Raw genomic sequence first — 19,472 nt, forward strand, 5'->3', positions numbered from 1 at the left:
CTTTCTCCTTATGAAAGACTGCAGACAGAAAAGTTACCTAGTTTTTGATGAAAGCCTGAATTTCATGCTAAGTGCTGAATTTCTCAGCTCCCTCCCACAGATTTCATTGTAAATTGCCAGGAAGAAAATAACTACAAAAAGCAGGTTACCACAGGAGACCTGACAACCACCAACACTTGGTCATGTTCCTATTCCATAAATGTTTCTCAGCTGTTTCCAGACCCCAATGACATTACTGTTAGACTACTTATTAACTTCCAAAGGTTTTGAAGCACCTTAAAGTATCTCCTTTACCCCTGAAAGCAATTTGCCAGAAGACTTCACACCTTCCCTAGAACTTAGAAACTGGAATGAATAACTGCAAAGGATGACAAATTGTTCAAACCAAAGGAAACTCCCAAGAAGGAGATACAAAGCTGGCTAAAAATTAAAAAAAAATAAATTTCCATTATATCCAAGCAGGAGATTCTGCTGAGCTGTATCCAACCACAATTATCGATACACATGTTCAGACTAGCACCTCAGAAATGGATGCAACCTCCCTTACTCCCCCCAAAAGGAACAGACCAAAGATGTGCCAACATTAGTAAGACTTTCAAACCAAAGCAAACAAGTTGCTTGAAGATTTCTCAACTGCCCTTTAGGAACAAGTGCCCTGCTTTCACCTTTCTGAAACCATGGCATGACAACTCCCTTCCCAGGGGCAATCAGGGTCTGAGACTAAACCAACACAGTTTCAGACAATTTTTTTTTTTTAAAGAATTCAGAAATAGTCACACTCCTGTAAGACACATTTCAGACTGTACATCAAAAAGCAGTCAGCTGATGTAATTAAACATTTTTAGATGGTTATCTCTGAATCTTTTATCCTCCTCAGCAGAAAAGGAAAATACAAGTTACAACACATGAAAATAGCTTGTTGCAACCACATATTCTGAGTTCAGCAATAAATATCATCAGAGCTACTGGCTAGTACACATGCTGAGGAAGAGCTACTCTCCCAGGGAACTGTTACCTATATTGCTTTAGAAGCCAGATCCTGCTACCTGCACACAGAGCTCCTACCCTACCGGGCAAAGATGCTGCTCACAGCTGGCTACACACCGAGCAGAAACTACAGCCTGCCTTATCTGACAGCTTGTAAAATGCAGACTGGGAGAGTTACAACATTTTATAGTATTTTATAACCATAGAGAGGCTCAGTCAGGAGTCAAACCACTAATTTATTACATACCTGAGGTCAAAAGTTAGGTTTTTAGAACATACGGAAAGAATTGCAACAAGCTAGAGGAAGTCAAAAATCATTTCCCAGACAGGAAGAAAATCCAAATCATCTGTCTTCTGATGACAGGAGAGAGCGTGAGAGGGGCTGGGAGGAGGACAGATCCCAGGTGGAGCTGCTGGGGTTTTTCTGACATTCCTCCATAAGGGCAAAGTAGCAGCCGTTATCACAAAAAGGCCTGGGTTTAGCCAGCTCCTGCTGATGTCACTTCATGCACACCGAGGGCCGTTAAACCAACTAGCGCAAGATAATATTTGTCAGTGGGCAGCTTATCTTCCACTCAATAGGCTTTAGATAGTCTCCTCTGGCAGGCTCCAGATGATGGCTCTGGGAGGTTATCAGCACACCTTGCGTCAGCAGCCTTCAGGGTTGTGCGATGGTGACTTTGATTTTGCAAGTGCCCTGGCCCTGCTGGCCCCAGCAGCACCCACTGGGGTGGGGTCAGCACGAGGGCTCCTCGCCCATGGGCTGTGCTGAGTGAGGTGCTGTCACTGCAGGAGGGTTAACCTGGGGAACAATTGGTGCAAAGGGAGCTGGGCTGCAGTCACAGAAGGAGAAAGGCTGGATGTGATCACTCTGTGAAGCCTGCAAGTGTCAGGGATTGTTTGGGCCAAGCAGCCGTATCAGGGACTCGCTGCCTTTGCTGGGGACTGGGCTTGGGGAGAGGGTGAGGAGAACTGAGGACCAGCTGATCTTCCCATATCTTGATTGATTAATGTACGAAGAGGTTTTTACCGTAGTTTGGAAGCAACACGGTCCAAATCGCTGCCTCCAGTCGACGGCACCTTGTCAATTTAACTTTTAATAAGAGAGGGGAGGTTAAATGGAGCCTGGGACAACCCCCTCCACACTAAGGATTTCTTACTGACACGCACAATCCTACCTCAGCCCAGTAGGCTCAAGGCAGGGTCAAACCCAGGAATGTGAAAGTCCCTGATGGAAGGGGCAAGGACCTCTCATCCCACCAGGAAATGTGCCTGGTTTTATGAGCAGACCTGGCCTTGCTGCCTCCTCCTCCTTTCCCCGGGCAGCACAGCCACAGCCAGGACACAGACAGATGCACAGTACCTCAGCACTCCTCACTCAAGGATGTCCTAGGGAAGTGACAGTCAGTCACTGTCACACCAGAGAAGGCAGCAGGTGGGCAGAAGCAGCCCAAGTCCCACACTGTCCCACAGCCCACCCTGCCCACTTGCAGGAATTTTGTCCAGAGTTTAACCTAGAGCCAGGAAACCTTTGACCTAGAGCCAGGAATCCTCTCCAGACAGAACATCAGGCCTCCAGAGCCAGAGGCCATGATGAAAGCCCACCAAAAGGCTTCCAGAGGGAGGTGTGTTATACCATGCAATGATCCCACCTGAACAAACCTCTGGATTTTCCTGGTCAAGGTCATGCCTTGCGTGATGAAAAATGCTGTTTCCTAAGGGGTTACTAAATCTCAGTTGTGTCACACTGTACGCAAACCTGGCAGATATGAAGTCTCTTTCTTTCTCCTTGCCTGCTGAAGTGCCCTGGTTGGCCACTGTAAGGCATCCGGGACAGAGCACAGGCTTCAGCTCAAGGCCAGAAATGTGGCCTTGTCTTGCGTTCACATGGTAATGTCTCCACTGGCTGGAGGATAGGCAGGGAGATGGAAGGGAAAGGCTGGTGTGAATCTCCCTGCTCCCCAGACACCATACGACATGGGGCGAGTTTGCTCTACCCAGCACCATACACATATATACAAAGCTCTCCCACCTCGTCATCCCAGTTCCCACCATGGCCAAATATATACTATCCAAAAAGCACACCAGGAGTCCACACACGATCTTCATAATCTTTTTTCCTTTTCTTTTTTAATGTACCTGCAAATACGGACACATTTGTGAGCTGGTCACACTTGCCATTTGCCAACCCTGCTGAGAGTGATATGCTTTGCACATAAAGTAGGTCACCTTGACATAGTCACAGAGTGAGGACCGGAGCTCGAGGAATAGCAGAGCTCACAAAATGAGAGACAGAAACACAACACAAAATTCTGCCAGGAAAGACTGGAAACAGCTTCCCAAGCCATGCTTGTGTGAGCTCCACTGCTTCTGCAGCATGTAAGGCTACAAACACATTAGTCATGACACTTGATACTAGCTGGAGATCCAGACACCAGGTGGATCAAGGGGGAGAGGAGCACACATTACCGTGCTCTTTTCGCAAAGCACCAGCACAGACGTGCTTTGCAAACTGTATTGGTAGAGCTGTTTGGAACACAGTTTGCTGAAGAAAAGCCAGAGAGCGCTTCGGAAAAGACACAGTGGCACATTGTGTGGTAATTCAGGCAGTCACCACTGCCCGCAAGGACCAGCAAAGCAGTGGCTGCTCTCACACTGCAGAAGCTCTGCAGGAACCTCAGAGCTCAGCAGAGAGCAGTCATCCTGCCACCAAGGTCCTGGAACACATGCATCTAAAAAAATGCATTTGGTGAAGCGAAATGGGTGTAGGGAGGTCAGCAGACTAATGTGGCTAGGTTGATTTCCTGGCCAAACCATTCATTCAGACAGAAGAAAATATGGTTTCCAAATCACCCCTAAGCAAACCTCCAAGAAACTTCTGGCAACAGGACTGTGACAGATACTCAGCCAAATTGGGCAGCTTTAACATTCAGAGCTTTTGCACTGCCAGAGGAACAAAATATTTGATCTTGTTGATCAAATGAACAGATGTCTATAAAAGCACAGTTTTTTTACTTGAAAAATGGAAGATTCCAGTTCTGTGCAACCCTGGGTGAAAGAAAAATGTAAAATCCCATAGACTCATTCTAGAGGCACAGTTGTATTCCCATTTGAGTCAGTAGAAATTACTGCTGGAACGTAACTACAAGGCATTTTATTTTTACCTCCCGGTTCCCCAGAGCATGCATGGGAAGGGAGGACTGTCTGATCAGGCTCATGCAGCACTGGACTCATCTGCAGAAACTCAGATCTCCTAACAGGGAAAAGGGAAAGGTTTCTCGTTCTGATCCATAATAACCACAGATTATATATGGTAGGAAAGAAATATGCTTCCATAACCAGAAGCTAATACAGAATACAGCTATGAAAACAGGTGATTATGGCAGGACACAATCTTGTTTAATGTGAGAAGAAGTGAATCTTCTCTGATTTATTTATGTGTGGCTCCATTTCTCTTCCCAGAAAAACAGCCTTGGAGAAAAGGATTTCTCCACAGAAGTCAAAGAAGACAAGCCAGAATGGGAACTCTGTAATCCTATTAGCATGTGCCTTTAAATCAACTTTTTTTGTTGTTTTGGTTTTGAGAAATAATTCCACTCATGAATGAAAGCCAATAATGACAATATGACCAATGAGCACATAAATTAGGTCTGCTGTGCTTGACAGAGCCTATTTTCCATATTTAGTGACTCCTGTAAAATAACAATTCTGACAAAGACAGAATTGCATCAGATATGGGTGAAAGACTAACTTGGTCTTTACTCAAGCTGTTATTTCCTGAAAGACAGGAATCTCTGTACCAGAAAATCTTGGAAAGCAGGAGCCATCTAGACCCATCCTATCCACAAACAAAACCTCTGTTAGTATTTCACACTAAACAAACAAGAATCATCTAAGCCATGAAAATGCACCCTCTCCTGCACTGCTCAAGAGCTTCTCCATCATCCAGGCTGTAGGCTCCAGTTCACAGCTCTCAGCCCCTTGAGACTTTATACTCTCTCTCAGAAACACTGCTGTGAGAGTCACCTCAGATCTGCTTGAGGGCTTCAAGGCTAAAGCTCTACTTGGCAGATGCAAAGATAGGAGAACGAGGTATGAAAACTACTACTTTGGTCTCTTCTCTGCTTTCTTATTAAATGCCCAAAACACACTCAGTGAAACATTTTTATTGGCACAAGTCAGGGTTACAAAACTTTGTGGCTCAAGCAGATGACAGTACTGATCCCAGTCTTAGTGTTAGAATCTATTCTGCCTGTAAAACCTGGCATGGATTTGCAAAAAAATGGGAAGTAACAACATCTGGATAATTCAAAGTCACTTTACAACTATTCCTCAAATGAGAACAGTAGTCCACAACAATGTACATTAATTTGACAAGTTTTTATGTCCACAGATAAACTGTGTCCTCAGCCACTACCTCCAAAAAAGGCTCCAGTGAATAACGTCAGCGAACAGGAAATTTTCAGTGCCCACGTCAGACAAAGATAGAAGACAACTGGCTTAAAAAACCTTTTAGATTAGAAGTATGTTAAACTTTCACAGTGGAATTGCAAAACTTGCCCTGGAGTCCTCCATGGCTTCCCACCTGCTCCAAGTTCTGCTCAGCCACTCTACACATGTCCAACCACAAACCTGCCCCCTGCCCTGGCTTGAGGGAAAAATGACATGAGATCACGTAGTACCTGGTTTCACACCAGAAGTTAAAGACACGTTCAAACTATGCCACTGAAATTTAAATGCAGATTTTGCTCTGAGGTTCAAATGCTCTCCATAACTCAAGAAACTCCTAGAAATGACCAGAATTTAGAAGGTTCAGCTGAATTTTCTGTTTGTGCATGGAGCACCATTTGAAGCTTCAAGTAGGAAGTAACATCAAAAGGCACAAATCAATCTGGCAGGATTTTCACTATTCCATTTGTGTAGATCAAAGTACTTCTTTCCAAACTCAAGAAGAGTGGTCTGGGGTTAAATATTTTATATAAAAAGTTTCTAGTCCAATAGAGAAAGTAGCTTCAAAGCAGATACACTTGACAAACTTTCTAATCGCTGTAATGTAAAAACTCAAAATCTGATTTTCTGTTTCAGTCCCAAACATGCTAACAGGACTAACTTCCAAAAGGAACAAGGGGAAAAAAAGAACTAAAACTAAACTACTACACTAATCACACAACATTCAGAATGTCCCGCTTCTTTATTGAATAGCTGCTATTTCTTGGAAAAGGAAGAGCTGCTTTGAGATACAGGATGACCTGCAGAGTCCCCTTTAGCTACACAGCAAAGCAGGGATGCTCCTGGGGGATTCTGCATGTGGTTTTTGTCTTTGGGAAATAACTACCCATCTCTTGGTTTCAGTATTCAACTTCTTGATCATTTCCAGGTAGAAACAAGCACTCACCTAGCTGGGGTGGGCAAACTCTCACTCAGAGAAGCTCATTCTTGTGTCAGGCAGCAGCTCACCCCAGGCTCTCAGCAGTCAAGGAGCCACGGGTCCTTCTACCCAAGGGTGACAGGGAGCAGGAATCACCCCCTGTTAGAGCCTCTCTCTTTCCATTAACTACAGAGGGAGTCCGAGGAAATTACACCCTTAGCTAAATTTAGTTCTTGTGAGCCCCCTTCCCACATTTGAGTATGTTTCATACCAGGCCCATCTCGCAGCAGGAAATGATTAGCTGAAGTTGAGCATCTGACAATTCACTTTAATGAGCAACAACTGATGGCAACCTGCCACTAGCTTCAGCAGAATAGCTTTTATTTTTAGCTGGTGTTGCTCAGATGCGGCTTTCCTTCAGCGTGCGCTGGGAAACTGACATCCCAAAGTAGTCTCCAGGTCTTGGTTGTGCCAGTCGGAGTGTCAGGGCCTGAGAGCTCCAGTTTCTGGGGGTCAGAGAAAAGTCACTGAAGTTCTGGGAAAGTTTCAAAGAGCAAGATAAAACCAAAAGCCTGGAGAAACAGCACAGAGGCGCATGGTCTCGAGAGACCTCGCAAGAAAAGTTAGTGAAATCCTGCGAGCGTGCTGAATGAGGGAGCTGAGTCTCCAGGGAGAGAAACAGAACAAGGGGAAGGCACAGAGAGAAAGCCTGCTGAAATAAAACATGACTTCGTTACTGTCCAAGAGTGGCTGGTGAGAGGAACAGCTACAGAAGTCATCTCTATTGTGTCTGCTGCTTCATGTGGATCTAAAGGTATTGTCTGTGGTGCCTGTAGGGAGGGCATTGGGGAAAAAAGGAAGATGAGTTCTCAGACTAACACAGGGCAGGGCCTCAGTTCCTGAAGATGGGGCTTTAATTGAGGAACTGCTGCACATGAAGGTAGAACACATCCTTGTGCTTCTGAAGAGACTCTCAGGAAAGTGTGCAGCTCAACCCCACGGCACCAAACACTTGAACAGCAGCCAAAACTTCTCTCCGGGTGTCCCACTCAGAAATGTGTCTCCATGTAACAGCTTACAACTGTGATGGGTATCTATGACTCCTCCAGTGGGTGGTTTGAGCCTTTTTCTCTCCATTTATCAGCCTAGACAAATTCATCCTGCTTCAGAGCCTGATCTGACCCCTCACATAAGCTGCTGTGAGTTCACGACAGGAAGAGAATAAACATCCACAGAGTGAATCCATCAACCCATTGGTGAGATACTCCTAGCCAGCTCCTACCTCAAGATACTATGAGATAGGTACATTATTGGCCTCCCTTTTGTCCTTCAAGGGAGCCTTGCTTATCTCCCCAACAAAGCAACAACTTTTTAGATTAATAAAAAGGATGTGCAAAAGCTCAGAAAAAGAGCATACGCTACACACAGCAGAGACTGAGGCCAGACACAGTATTTCTATGCTCTCGATTTCACGCACCCATCCTCTTGCCTCGGGTTTGTGCCCAGCACACTTTCTGGAGCAGCTCAGGGCACAGCAAGAGCAAGCCCAACACATCTGCTGGGAGCTCACGTTGGAGCAGCCTTCCTGTAATGCCTCACAGCTGGGAGAGCAGATTTCTGAAGTTAAGAGGCACGCATTTTGCTTTAGCAAAGAAAGGAAATAAAAAGTCAAGACTAACAAGATCCAGAAAGGGCATGCTTTTTTTTTTTTTGCCTTTTTTTTTTTGAACAAATCAACATTTATTTCAATTTAGTTAAACAGCTCATTGAAGCACTTCTCTAAATTCTACTTTACATTTTGTATTTACACTGTCCTCATTGTGTGACAAAAATAAAGTAATGCCCAAGCCTGAAGTTTCCAGAATAAGTGTCACTAGCAGCAAAAAGAACAAAGCCCCAAACACAAAGCAAAAATTCCCCTTGATAGATTTTGATAGGGGACTTATGCATGTTCTGTAAAAAAGTTTTAACCCTGAACCTTTATGGAAACCTATATGGGATGATGAGGGGGAAAATGTCACATTTGAAGCTGAACAAGAAGAGCAGCAGTTGCTGGCCTTGGCAAGTACACTGTTACTTTTAGCATAAGGAACTGTGAAATGCTTAGACACCCATATAGAAGCAGACTTTTTAACTGTGATCTATGCAGTTTTGCTCTGCTGGGAGTGTAAGAGTACCAGAGATGGCAGATAACAGCTTTTATCCTGGTGGTGGGCACAAAACCAAACTTTATTACACATGGTTTCCAAGCAGCTGTGAGCACAACACAAGCCTTATTCTTTTGCAAAGTGTCAAGAGTCAGTTTCATTCAGCAGCTCCCAAATTGAGCTACTGTAAGAATTTTGAAGTAATTTCTCAGTTAAAGGACATTGTTGCTAAGGTCAACTCTGCCTTACGCTTGAAGCCAGCATCATCTCTGACAAGGTGGACCACTCTGCTGAATAGGGAGACATTTGAATATGATATTTATGTCTCCCTACTTCGAAGGAAACTGGGGATATGTACCCAAAAAATTCTCCTGGGAAAAACAGAAGAGTAGGTGACAAAATAAATTGGAATTGGAAAAGCAAAAGCAAGAACAAAGCCCAAAGCTTTTTGGGATAGGAAGAAAAACTGCATGTTGAGAAAGAAGGGACTGGTCATTAAACTTTCCAGGCACACACAGGGCTCAGAAAGGACAGAAAACAAGCAGAACAAACAAACACAACTGTGTGCATCTTAGCATCAGCTTCTTTTGCCAAATGCAGTCGCTTCCAACATTCAGCAGCTGTCTCTTGCTTTCTAGTGCTGTGGAGTTCTCTTTGGTACTTGGAGGCTGTCAGGAGCTCCGGGCAAAGAGAAAGTCTTTGTCCATTTACCAACCAATTCCAAAGGCGCTGATCTTGAACAACTTTACTAAGCAAGAATGACACAGATGTCTAGGAAAAGGGGCTTTTCTCTTAGTAAAGTTGTGGTAGGTGCAGTGGAAACCCAAGGCAATCTACATGCTTGTCAAATTGTGCCTAGGTAAGAACAGAGTCCTCCATGAACGTCTCTCATTTGTTCACTCTTAAATTATTCAGGCTCTGACAGCCCCTGAAAAGAAAAGAACGGAATAAGAATAAGTTGTGAGGGGTGCAGGGCAAGAGCGGACACCACGTAACCACCAAGAACAACAAGGTTGGGGTGTTGGACAACAGACACACTGCAGCTGGAGCCTCCAAGGCTGGTGCCCAAAGCAGCTGCCTCCACGCCCTTGTCCTCCAGAAATACCAGTGGAAAATACAAGCTCACAGCAAAGGTACTGGCTGGGATGAATTAAAAGAAGTAATGAATGAAGTAAATACGAACAGCGGTTTGGAAATAAAACACACAGATAAGAACTGCTGGTGCTTGTGATGTTTTGCTCTTGGAACACAGCACAGGAAAATGGCTAAGCAGCTCAGAGACTTCTAACTGCACACTCAAGACTATCAGACTTGTGGGTAGCTTTCATTCACTCAGCTTAAGTAAGAAAATCAGAACATCACTTGGTGTCCCATATAACAGGCTCACATGATCTACATCTTGGTGTTTTGTTTGACAGCTCTGCAGGGCAGGAAGCAGCTCTGTGAGGAACCTTCCCTGTGGCACTGGTCAACAAGTTTATCAAATTTCAGGTGATGAAATCACTACTACACTCTACCTGCATCAGCAAGAAAGACAGGATGGGAACTTGAATTCTCAGAGAGCATCTGATGCATGGGAACAGGAGAGGTCTTTGCAGCACCCTGCCGAGGTCTCAGCCCACTGAAGCTGTGCAAGTGCCTTGACACTGCCACCACCCTTCCCAATAAGGCTAGTTCTGAGAAGTTCACTGATTTTCATTTCTGGAGGGCCACACGGAGCCTCCCATGGCTTTTGCAGTGCCTAGACCTTTGCTTCTCTACCAGCTGCCTCCTTGTGGAAAAAGTTCTACGTCCAACTTAGCAGAGATGTGGAAAGGTGCTCTGCATAAACTGTACTGCTTTGTTCCCAGCTGCATCACTGTGCCTAATGGCAAATACCTGTAAAAATACACTACCAAGCAACCTGTCTGATAAGTGATTACCATTACAAAATCCATGTTCACTATTGCTGAGTAGTTGCTTTCTTTCAGCATCATCTTTCAAAGTTTTTAGGAAAAAGAAAGACTTATTTGAACACAACAGTAAGGGCTGCATTGGTCTAGTAGCAGAGACTCTTTGATTCTGTAAAGACTTTGTAAAATAATGGTGATCTTTTACTGCAAGGTATGATGCCTGATCACAGAGACCTACCTGCCAGTAACCTGATAATTTAGTATCTCCAGGACAAGGGACTACAGTGAATATTCAGCAAGCATTAGCCTTTAAATGTTTGTCTGGAGCTTGCCTTGTTTGAGGCTTTTCTTAGACACACTGCCAGAAGAAATTTTACAGTTCCAAAGCTCTGAGCTGCTACAGCCCTCCCTGAGCAGCCTGGACAACTTCTCTGATACTGAGACAAAGTCAAGCAAGATGCTACTGTGTGCTCAGCATTTCTCTGATACTAAGTCAAGCAAGATGCTACTGTGTGCTCAGCACCAGTGCCTGGCAGGAGCTGTGCTCTGCCATTGAGGAGCTGAAGTCACTACTATAACGTTCAAAGTGTCTGCCTCCTTCTTGCCTAAAGCTATGATTTTCCTTCTGCTGCCCTAGAAAGGATGTCTGTTGATCAATACTTACTCCATTTCCTAAAGAAATCTATTCAGCCTCCACATGTTTCTGATGAGAGTGACGTTTGAATATTGTGTTGGTCCTCAGGGTTCAACTACAGAAGGTACAAAGAATTCCTGACTTGAGGCACTTAAATGGTATTAGCTGTGAATCATCTTTTTCCATTGTACTGTTCAGATACATTTGGATCTAAAATACATTTGCATTTCTAATTAAAACAGATTACCATTAGTAACTAAAGAATGTCTTAAATCAGAATCCTTAGGCCATAAAAGCTAATTGCATGATGCTAAAACTGGATTTCAAAAATATACATATTATACCCCCTGCAGGATTAATTAGGCAACATCTCTTCAAAAGAGTTCTCAAAAGTGTATTTATTCAGCATGTGGTTAAATTATAGTGGGTTGTGCAACCCTTTTTGTAGCCTGCCTTGGCACAGCCTTCTGTGGCAGCAGACAGCTGGGGCCTTGTTCATCAGGGCTGCTCAACACAGACAAATCTGATTGAGGACTGCAGCAAACCCCAGCTGATAAGAAGGAACACACATGCTGGTTCCTGCCCCCTGCCTCACAACCACCAGGGTGGTGCCTTCACCCCTACTGCCACCCTGCTGCTCCCACTGCCTGGCGGGGGCTGCTTCACCCACAGCCAACTGGTGCGGCTGAACGTGATCTCAGGTACACGAGTGATGTGCTTCCCAGGACACACAGGCCTGTAAAAAAGCTGAAATCAACTAATAGATATCAATCTGGAAGCTATAACTGCTGATTATTTGATGCTCATTTTGTCATCAGTTGTCTACCCTGAGCTCGAGTTTCAGAGCACTCCCTGAACTGCAACGTGTTCTCAGACAGGTTAGGACCACACTGCACATCTCGGGGATGTCAGGAACCTCAGTTCACTACAGCTGCATGTGCATTATGCAGGGAGGAGGGGAAAAAAATTGTGCAGCACAACAGGGCACGCCCTTGGCTACTATACTCTGTAGCTGTAATTATCAGCAAGTCTAACATACACGAAAACTACACAAAAAGGTGTCTCCAGTGGATTTAGCTGTAGCTGGGGACGTGCCACTCCCAGGTCTCTGTGTGCTCAGAGCTGCTTGCTCCATATGATATCTGAACATGGACAAAATGCCTGGAAAACAACAGTGGAGACACCTCTAGGGTTGCAAAATCCAGATCATTCTCGTCACAGGTAATAATCCATCTCTTTCCTAAATGCCTAATTCAGTGCTGCCCAGTGCTAGCGAGCAAGGGATCTTTGCTCGACACTGACACAGACTGCACTTCTGCTTTTCCATATACAGCAACGCTAAACTTCCATGTTTAATTTACAGCCTTCTAACACCAAATGTAACCTCCATCAGAAACCACCAACTGGTTCCTCAGGATCACATTTTCTAATGGGTTCCCAGCAGGTCTGGCTCTGTAGATTCACCCCCTTCTGCAACTTCACAGCCTTACACAGCCTGGAAGATAATTTTGCAAGGATCCAAGATTTCAAAGCTGTACCAGGACTAGCAATGGCTGCAACACACAGATCAACCAAGTGCACTGGTGTGCAAGGGTAACAGAATAGTAATTAGTAACCCCTCATGTGGCAACACACAAAGTAGGAGATGCATTTTCTTCTATTTTCTGGGAGTACTGAGCAACCACAGTTCCTGTACAGTAGTGGAGCACCCATAAGCATTGGGGAGTGCTGGTAGGTGGGTAAGCAAGAAACTCACCAGAGCTATACTGGGCTTTCTGCAACATGATGTTATCCATATTGTGTTAGAGAAAAGCAAATGACAAGTATGTAAACTGAAGGGTATAAAATGGCTCTCTCCCCACCGAAGAGAAGAAACCTCCATGGCAGTTCTCTTATTTACTGCTGTAATTCAGTTTACAGGTTCAATTTCTCATCTAATTAGGACTTTGTCCCCATCATCTGAAAGAAGCCCAACTGACATGTGATTGCCATGTTCTCAGCCTGCCAGGGAGAGGATTGCAGGGCTGGTCCAGGACAGAGGCTGACAGACTGAGAGGCACATCACACTTGACAGATAAGATGACAGGATGCACTAACTACCTTTAATCCAAGGAATTATTGTGATTCAGCATAATCAGCTGCATGAAACATTATGAACTGAAAGGAAACAGGTTAATTTTTGGTCTGTGGTTTTATAATGAGAAAGAACATTAGCCAAGGGAGACATTGTCAACCATATCTCAATAAGTGTTTTCTAATAATTCTTTACACGTGCTGAAGTCCTACTTACGATCTACAGATTTATTTTTTTTTATGGAAACAGTCAAATGTCCTTCTGCAGTTGTTTTAAAAAATATCTTTACATGACATTGAATCGTATGATGCAATATCAGCAACTCACCTGTTCTGCAATAGCAACTGATACACAATGGCTAAACTGGCAGAGAACTGGATTTCCTTACTCAATTGACAATGGCATCTGTAGATCCCTGCTGAAATCCCTAACCAACCTACCAGTTCTTCTCTTTTGAAAATAAATTGCAACTTTTTTGCCAAAGACGAAAACGTTTTCATAAAGCCTGTCAACTGACAAGAACGACACTGAAATGTAACAGTGTTATGGTGCGTTTGAGAAGTATCTTGTTGCTATTTTTAGCCTGAAACATTTTGAGTTTTTTTGTTTTTGTTTTTTTTTAACTTTAAAATGGTATATTAGTTTTCCTAATACGTACACAAGTTTTAACAAGGTGTACACTGAAACGTAACCATTTGGAAAAAAACCCCAACACAAATCTCTCCAGGGTCATGTGAAATAACTGCCCTTTTTGTTTCACTTCAAAATGGATAGATTTTATTTCAGCATCCGTGCATTGAATTCCTAAACAATACATCTATCTGGCACTTATTTTGTAGGAAAGCAGCATATTTAGTTTCTTTGCAGTCAACAGGGAGTTACCCAACTCTATTTCTCACAATTAGCTGTTCTCTCACTGTTAGAATAAAGTGTCCCTTCTTCAGGCTTTTGACAAGATTAATAAAGTCTTGTGAATTCTTATCTGCTTTTTGAAGCCAATGTGGAATTTAGGAGCTTTGTCTGCATAAAGCAAACCCCATGTCTCTTGAAAGCTGGAATTTATGGAAGTTTAAAAAATGCAGGAATCTGAATAACAAGGATCCCCACCACACACTCAGTCCCAGACTAGTAAGTGAAAGCTGATCTTTATAGAAGATCTTGCTATGTTACACATATCAATTGAGATCTGAAAGTTTATTTTCTGTACAACTTTTGCAGATTCTGTATGTAACCACATCTCAAAAGATAAGGCTGCATTATCAGTCACAAACGGGAGACACAAAGCTGGAGGATGAAGGGCAAGCTTGTTAGGAATTGTCTGGCAGTGTGTGTAAATTTTAAAAGACGAAAAAATAAAGCAAGTATTAGTTGGATCTTGGAACTGAAAGCTGTTAAAGCATCCTGAACACTGGCACTGACATGATAAACATCAGATTTACTGAAAGTGGCTGGCAGAGGATGAGAGCAGTGAGAGGAGATTCATATGCATCAACTAGCACTCTGAAAAACCTCAAGCTTCCTGTGTTCTTGGACACTTCATACTTTGCAGCAACACAGATTCACCAAAAACCTGACCTGCTGTGTCCATGAACAAGGTTTCTAACCCAAAAATCCTCCAACAACTTGGTAAGATTTAACAAAACTTAAAACTAAGTAGTCCTAAAAGGAGCTCACTGTTCTCCCAGCCTGCCAACAGAGCAGTGGCCATGCTCCTCCTTGATGTTCATGGTCCATGTTCAGAGCTTGCTTATCAGCCCCAGGACTTCTGTTGAAATCCTCTTGTTTCTTGCTGCCATGTTCATGGGGGAACATGCCTGTGCACACAAACACTAACAGGTTCAGACCAGTGAGTCAGTATTTACTCCAGCAGACTGGCAGAGGGACTATCAGACACACTTTTGGGACAGGCTTAACTCAGGACTGTCTGTCAGGAGAGTGGAGAGCAGGTGTGGGGAAGCACCACTTCCACACTAACAAAAAGAGCTGTTTTGTTGCTCACAGTATTCACCTTGTCATGTTAATCCTGCTTGCTCAACTGAGCACAGTTTTCATCAACTCTTCTGTCCCTTCCAATAACTATCTGCCATGACCTACTCTGACTCCTGACTCAGCCTGTGGAGGTGGGAAAAGGCAGGACTTGGACGGGACGTTCCAGTCATGGGCTTACCAGTATTCTCTTAATAGAACTGGAAGAAAATAACAACAAGTCTCCCAAACCTCACCACAGCCCTTTGCTTGTGAACCTGCCAGGAGAAAGAGCCGAGCACAACTCTGGCATGAGAGAGAGACTGTCCACAGAAGACCAGTACACTTGATCTTCTTGACTTTACTGAGATGAAACTAATGAGCAACAGATGGACTTCACCCAAGGAGTATATTTGGGGATGGTTAACAGTTTCCTCATATTTCTCATTGAGAAAGGACCAGGAAACTAAGTGAGCTTTGGTTGACACCCTTAATTTTACTATTGTTTTCTCCTCTGCCTCAATTTTGACAGAACTGCTTTGGCCTTGCATTCCATTGTGCTTTACACAGTGTAACCATGGCTCAGGCTGCAACACTAAATAAAATATGTTCAAATTAGGAAATGTTATGGGCTTGAATATATTACTGCAGATCACTCTCTTGCTACCACTCAGCACAAAGGTACCAGTTTCCTTAGCAAAGCTCTACAGCTTGCTGTAACACCGTGTCAGCACCTTCTATATAAAGCACCATCAGATCTCACTTTTTACCTAATGAAGAAATAACTTTTATGAACATACTGCTGACAGCCCTTTTAACGATGCTGGTTTGCCCAACTTCCAGTTAAGGCTCTGTTTCTGACCAGCTAGCAAAGATGTACAAGGTGGCTGGCTGAGGTCCCTTCACGGCACATTAGTCACCACCACTCTGTCAAGAGAAGCTTACTTTATTATTCTTATAGTAAAGAGTTCACCAGATTGAGCCAGTAACAAATCAAAGACTCAGGGAAGGATAGCAAGGAGAGGAAAAGAAAGGAAAGAAAAAGAGGACAGTAAAACAAAAAAATGCAGAAGGAAGAGCAAAACTGTAGGAAACTGGAGACAAGCCAGAGGGACAGGCAATTTAAGAGCTTTACCAGGAGCTCAGCATAGACAAAAACTCACTCCGTCTTTCATTTTTAACACACTGAGATTAAAGGTTTGACATTCAGATTAAGTTTCTTTTGTTCTGAAATGGAAAGTTTGGATATGACCAGCAGCCTGCTTCAGAAGATCAACTGTTCAAGGACGTAGAGGGATATGTTCTTTACTGAAGCCAGTACAACTCATCCATTTAAATCCACTTTCCCCGTGGCTGGCTACCCTCAAGTAAAGATTCTCACCTGAAGGCACTCTGCAGCCAAAAATATATTACTTAGAATGGGGTATAAAGTGTTGCACTGTAAAGTTATGCTAACAATAGATTACTTTTAACCATAGACCCTTTTCTTTGGGTTGTATATGCTGTACTCATAGCCAGCTTCTCAAGTCAAGTAGATGGGAACATCTCTTCTTGTGCTCAAACAAAAGCATTTCCTACACCTTGTTAGTGCTTTCCACCCTCCTGGTGCCCCTTGGCACAATGAGACCTGAGCGTCCCCCATGTAGGGCTGGAACTGAATGAGCTGAACTCATTCCTCTAAATAAGGCTCTGGATATAACATAGCACACAAAATTTAACTTTTACGTTAAGTCTGAGTGTCTGGCTAGGTCTTTACAGTCCACCATGCATCAGGGACTGGAGTTCAGTCTCCACCTGACCCAAGCTCCATGCTCCCACTGCTGAGATTCAGAGCTCCCTGCTGGAGGTAGTTCTACACTACTCAATGGCACTCACTCAACTGTGCTGTGTGTTTAAAGGCAACAAAGTTTTGACCTTGTGGCATTCAAGGCATGCAGCTGACATCTGCTTTAAAAAAGACATTTCTCAAAGCAAGAATCTCTCAATTTTTCTCCACTTTCCAGCTTTTTAAAGAAGCCTCTAATATGAATCACACAGATAACAGGGGAGATAGACTCAATGTTAAAAGAAAATAAAGTATATTCAATTGTAAATCCTGGACCAATGTCTAAAGAGAGTTGAATGACTTTCTAGTTATCAGAAGACCATCAGAATTTCAACCCTCTTATCAGCCTGCTTTCAGGGCCAGTTCTGCAGCACTATCAAGCATCCCATTACACCGGGTCTCTTTGCATTTGTGCATTTAGGAGATAGTGCAGAAAGCCTTGCTTGCCCACTCTTGGCTGATTAAGGCCATTGGCCCAAAGGCTGTGTAAGTCTACTGCTCTTAACTACTTCTTTTCATGGCTGAAAGCAAGTGACAGACTCTTGCTCTGAGGCACTCCTATATTAGGATTAATATCTCTTCACACTTCTGAACAGACAAGGAGTCCTTATTTAGTTCATGCAGGAGACTATGGGGTCAGAGAAAACTGCAAATGGTATTATATGTCAGCTGCTTTCTCTGGATGGATCCAAATAGCTTTGTATATGGGCAAAACTGACAAGATCATAAACTCACCAAGAGAAACAAATTTAAAAAGCAGTATCAAGGTCTCTAGTGCTGCAATAAACAGGATAAGATTGATGTAAAAGAGTAGTTTGAGTTATCTGTCAAAATTCTTCAGAGAAATGTCCAGTTACAAAAAATGTACATATTTCATGATACACCAGGGACCTAGGGTTTGGGTTTTTTCATCTCTGCATTATTGTTGCTATTTAGGAGATCAAGCCTCATCATTTCCAAGCTTCATGGAACAAAAAGCACTGACAAAGCTTCTACCAACACAACCTCTGTTTGAGCATAGGTTGCACACTTAGCATCTCATTTTCTCTCACCGAACTGTTCTTACTGGCACAACAAAACCTACTCAGTTGTTCCAAAAGATCAAGATACATCAGGGATCTGTTACCAGGAAAAAGCAGAGCTGCATTTCCAAAGGAAAAGGGAAGGTCATTTATGGGGCAGCAGTGAGAACAGCTCCAAGATGCTTCACATCCATCTAAAATACCATCACCTACTTGCACTGCAAGTCTGAGATCAGTGAGAAGCCCTGGAACAAAGTGTCCCCCCACAACCAAAGATGATCACTGACAATGCAGAATGGAAGTTGGAGCTTCAAAGCTCTGGTTGCCACATTAAAGCATCTCCAAGGTTAATGGCAGAAACTGCCAAGAACAGCACACTGATGCTATAGTGTGGGACACCCTAATCCCTCATCAAATGTCAGGTCTGCTACCTGCCTATATTCCACCACCTGACTACCTCTGGTTTTCTTTAATAAATCCACCATGACAGATGCCTTTTACAACTTTTTGCTCTAAGTTTAATACCAAGGACAAGGAAAAAGTAAAGCATTCAGTATCACAAAACACCTTGTGTTACTAACCCGGTAAACTGTAACTACAAACACAGTTAACATCTCAAAAGGAGAAGAGCCAGCTGTTTCCCCTTCCCCTTTCTAGAGACTTTTGCAAGCAGGCAGGACAGGGAGATTTTAATCTGTTAAGAATCAACAATTTAAAGACCAGAGCCATGTCAGAGAGCTTGAATCCTACTCCAACCTACTGCATGGGCCAACACATTAAAGCACAGGCTGTCCAACAGACCTGGCTTCAGTCATTTGGTACCACCACCTTCCTATTAAGCAGCCCTGCCCCTACAACCAGGTTACATGTTCCTTCTTAGGCATGAAGCAGTTGTGTTCTCCCCAGGCTGAAAAATATCAGTCTCCTATGAAATCATGGCAAAGTCCATCACTCTCTAGTTTGTTGCTGTCACCACATGAGCATGACTCTAGCTCAATAACCGGAATAGCCAGGCTCCTGCATTGCAAAGCTGTGCCTCAAGACGTTAGTAAACCCACCCATCCTCAAAGTCATCTTTATCAGGGGAGGTACAAATGGGTTCCAAGATTGAAAGGGGGGGGGGGAAAAAAAAGCATTAAAAAGCTTTTTTTTTTTTTAAAAAAAAAAAAAGGACCAAAAAGAAAACTCAAGTTTTATTTGGGACATCTTAGGTCGGTGATTCAGAGAACAGGAAACACTGAAATACCACACACACATCTTCCAAAAAATGCACATTATCCATAACAAGTTCAAGAGCCATGTCACACCATCAAGGCTGCAAAATCTACAGTTGGTGCATCCGAGCTGCACCGTTCCTTCTAAAAGGCAGATTTTCGTTTTATTTTTACCCGGCGCTCCAGCTCCCGTGGCTTTTCCCACATCTCTCCTGGCGTCCCAGCTCCGCCAGCTTCCCCAGACCCTCCCACATCACCATTCAGAGATTTGTGAACTGTGAGAAACAGATGTTCTCAAACCATTTTCCTCCTTTCCAAGCCCAAGAAAAAGCAGAAAAGGGGAT

The 19,472-nt window shown here is 43.5% G+C and overlaps 1 protein-coding gene across 1 annotated transcript in view; it reads right to left on the reverse strand.

Annotated features, from left to right (window-relative positions):
* Window positions 1-19,472, reverse strand: part of KALRN (kalirin, RhoGEF kinase) — a gene marked incomplete at its 5' end in the record, with an annotated part of 339,046 nt that overhangs the window by 53,405 nt on the left and 266,169 nt on the right. The gene's annotated exons all lie outside the window — the stretch shown is intronic.

Source organism: Chaetura pelagica, unplaced genomic scaffold (genome assembly GCF_000747805.2).
Source record: "Chaetura pelagica isolate M959 unplaced genomic scaffold, ChaPel_1.0 scaffold3, whole genome shotgun sequence".
Taxonomy (NCBI): domain Eukaryota; kingdom Metazoa; phylum Chordata; class Aves; order Apodiformes; family Apodidae; genus Chaetura; species Chaetura pelagica.